This window comes from Phyllobates terribilis, unplaced genomic scaffold (genome assembly GCF_046119375.1).
Source record: "Phyllobates terribilis strain yellow unplaced genomic scaffold, ASM4611937v1 Scaffold_4__5_contigs__length_816908805, whole genome shotgun sequence".
Taxonomy (NCBI): Eukaryota; Metazoa; Chordata; class Amphibia; order Anura; family Dendrobatidae; genus Phyllobates; species Phyllobates terribilis.
Window position 1 is genome coordinate 459,824,801 of NW_027362764.1, and position 3,804 is coordinate 459,828,604.

The window sequence follows — 3,804 nt, forward strand, 5'->3', positions numbered from 1 at the left end:
ATAGTGTCAGTGCACAGGTAACACACTGACTCACCGGTGACGTCTCTAGATGAAGTCCTTCATCTTTGCTTTTCTTGTGCATCCAACACAGATCGCCACCACTTCTTCCATCCAGGACACATCTCTTCAAAAAATAACACAGTTTTCTACAGCAGTTTCCAGAGCACATTCCCGACTTTTTCTCCAACTTCTACACTACACCAGATGAAGATAAAAAGTGACAAAGTGTCGCTCTGCACAGCAACAGGACCCCCCACCCCTCACTGAAAACAGTATCCTGAAAAATAAAATACATCACAGCAGTACTAATATCCCTTAAATAGCCTCTACAGTAATAATGTCCCACATCCTGCCCCCAGGTGATTTCATCCTGCCCTCATGTCATGTCTCCGCTCTACTCCCCCATGTCTCCGCTCTGCACCCAATGTCTCCGCTCTGCCCTCCATGTCTCAGTTCTGCGCTCCATGCCTCAGCTCTGCACCCCATTTCTCAGCTCTGCACCCCATGTCTCAGCTCACCGCCTCATGTCTCCGCTCTGCCTCCATGTCTCCGCTATGCATTCCATGTCACTGCTCTGCATCCCATGTCTCTGCTCTGCCCTCCATGTCTCAGCTCTGCACCCCAAGTCTCAGCTCTGCATCCCAAGTTTCAGCTCTGCACCCCATGTCTCATCTCACCAACGCATGTCTCCGCCCTGCACCCCATGTCTCCGCTGTGCACCCCATGTCTCAGCTCACCCCCCATGTCTCAGCTCTGCACCCCATGACTCATCTCACCCATGTCTCAGCTCACCCCCCCATGTCTCAGCTCACGCCCTCATGTCTAATCTCACCCCCCATGTCTCAGCTCTGTACCCCATGTCTCAGCTCTGCACCCCATGTCTCATTTTACCCCCCCATGTCTCAGCTCACCCCATGTCTCAGCTCTGCATCCCATGTCTCAGCTCACCATCTCATGTCTCAGCTCACCCCATGTCTCAGCTCTGCACCCCATGTCTCATTTCACCCCCCCATGTCTCAGCTCACCCCATGTCTCAGCTCTGTGACTTGCCCCCTCGGCCTGTGTTGTGCATGCACGTGTGCGCGGGGAATACCCGGAGCCGGATCGCTGGGGGTTGTAGTCTCTGTGGCGATGACCCGGTCCGTGCCCAGGGTGGTCAAATCAGTGGCAGGGTTATTAGTATGATGATGATCCGACTACGCCACCCGTGGATTGCGGTCAGTGGGGGCCGCCGCTGCAAGGCAGACCGCTGAGGCTGGTGTTGTGTGTGCAGCTAGGAATGGGATGACTCTCCACGGGAGAAGTATAGCCTCAGGGCAGTTGGTATGGATGATGGGAGTGATGGTGCACGAGCGCAGCAGGAACAACTCAGAGTCTGTGCAGTGCAGTTCAGGGTCTTTACTGGTGTTATAAAGCAGACCCTCCCGGGAGTACTGGTTAGCTGTAGAGGCCTGGTCAGACTGTGAGCAAGCAGGATCTCCCCTGGCCAGGTGGAGTTGTAGGCCTCCCCATCTATCTGTACTCTTCCTGGCTACCTTGCTGTATGCGGATAGAAGTAGCCTACGTCTCTGAGTATACCGTGTGGTGCTCACCCTTATGGCCGGTGACTCGGGGCCTTCGGTTAGCCTCCGCTCCACGATGGCGGTGCTGGTCCCTTGCTTGTGACCGTGCCTCCGGGCTTCGATGGCCAGAGGACCTGGAATCCCCTGCCGGTTGGATTCTGCTGCTGGACCTGGATGTCCCCACAGCCTCGGACTCCGTGTCCGGTCTTAGATTCTTCTGCCAGGGTGAGCTATCTGGCTTCCAGCCCCTGGCACTCGCTCCTGCACCTACAGAGCTCCTAGTTCTTGCTTTCCCTCTCCAGGCTCTGACTCTCAGACTCTGACTGAACTAATCCCGCCCCAAACCCAGTTTATAAGGGCAGATTCCTCCCGTCCCAGGTCTGGGCGGGCGGTGTTGCATGCTTAGGGCTCCTGACCAGAGAAACCTCCCACTTGCTCTCAGACGTAATATTTCTATTACTGTGGCAACCAGACCCTGGGATGCCACATCTGCACCCCATGTCTCAGCTCACCCCCCCATGTCTCAGCTCACCCCATGTCTCAGCTCTGCACCCCATGTCTCAGCTCACCACCTCATGTCTCAGCTCACACTCCCCATGTCTAAACTCTGCACCCCATGTCTCAGCTCACACGCCCCCATGTCTCAGCTCACACCACCTATGTCTCAGCTCACACTCCCCATGTGTCAACTAACACCCCCCATGTCTCAGCTCACACTTCCCCATGTCTCAACTCACACACCCCATGTCTCAACTCACACACCCATGTCTCAACTCACACACCCCATGTCTCAGCTCACACCCCCATGTCTCAGCTCACACCCCCATGTCTCAGCTAACACTCCTCGTGTCTCAGCTAACACCCCTCGTGTCTCAGCTCACAACTCCCCGTGTCTCAGCTCACCCCCTCATGTCTCAGCTCACACTCCCATGTCTCAGCTCACACACCCCCATGTCTCAGCTCACAACCCTCATGTCTCAGCTCACACCCCCATGTCTCATCTCACCCCACATGTCTCATCTCACCCCCCATGTCTCAGCTCTGCACCCCATGGCTCAGCACTGCCCCCCATGTTTCAGCTCTGCATCCCATATCTTATCTCACCCCCCATATCTCATCTCACCCCCCATATCTCAGCTTACCCCCGCAAGTCTCAGCTCACCCTCCATGTCTCAGCTCACCCCCCATGACTCAGCTCTGCACCCCGTGTCTCAGCTCTACACCCCATGTCTCAGCTCTGCCCCCCATGTCTCAGCTCTACACCCCATGTCTCAGCTCACAACCCCCATGTCTCAGCTCACACCCCCCATGTCTCATCTCACCCCACATGTCTCATCTCACCCGCCATGTCTCAGCTCTGCACCCCATGGCTCAGCACTGCCCCCCAGGTTTCAGCTCTGCATCCCCTATCTTATCTCACCCCCCATATCTCATCTCACCCCCCATGTCTCATCTCACCACTCATGTCTCATCTCACACCCACTATGTCTCATCTCACACCCCCCATGTCTCAGCTTACCCCCCAAGTCTCAGCTCACCCTCCATGTCTCAGCTCACCCTCCATGTCTCAGCTCTGCACCCCGTGTCTCAGCTCTACACCCCATGTCTCAGCTCTGCCCCCATGTCTCAGCTCTGCACCCCATGTCTCAGCTCTCCATCCCATGTCTTATCTCACCCCCCATGTCTCATCTCACCCCCCATGTCTCATCTCACCACCCATGTCCCATCTCACACCCCACATGTCTCATCTCACACCCCCCATGTCTCATCTCACACCCCCCATGTCTCAGTTTATCCCCCAAGTCTCAGCTTACCCCTAAGTCTAAGCATAACCCCCAAATCTCAGCTCACCCCTAATGTCTCAGTTCACAACCCCCCATGTCTCAGCTTACCCCCATGTCTCAGCTTACCCGCAGGTCTCAGCTTACCCCCCATGTCTCAGCTTACCCCCGATGTCTCAGCTCACCCCCATGTCTCAGCTCACCCCATAATGTCTCAGCTCACACTCCCCATGTCTAAGCCCTGCACCCCATGTCTCAGCTCACACCTCCCCCATGTCTCAGCTCACCACCTATGTCTCAGCTCACACCCCCAATGTCTCAGCTCACACCCCCAAGGTCTCAGCTCACACTCCCCCATGTGTCAGCTAACACACCCCATGTCTCAGCTCACACCCCCCCATGTTTAAACTCACACACCCCATGTATCAACTCACAAACCCCATGTCTCAGCTCACACTCCC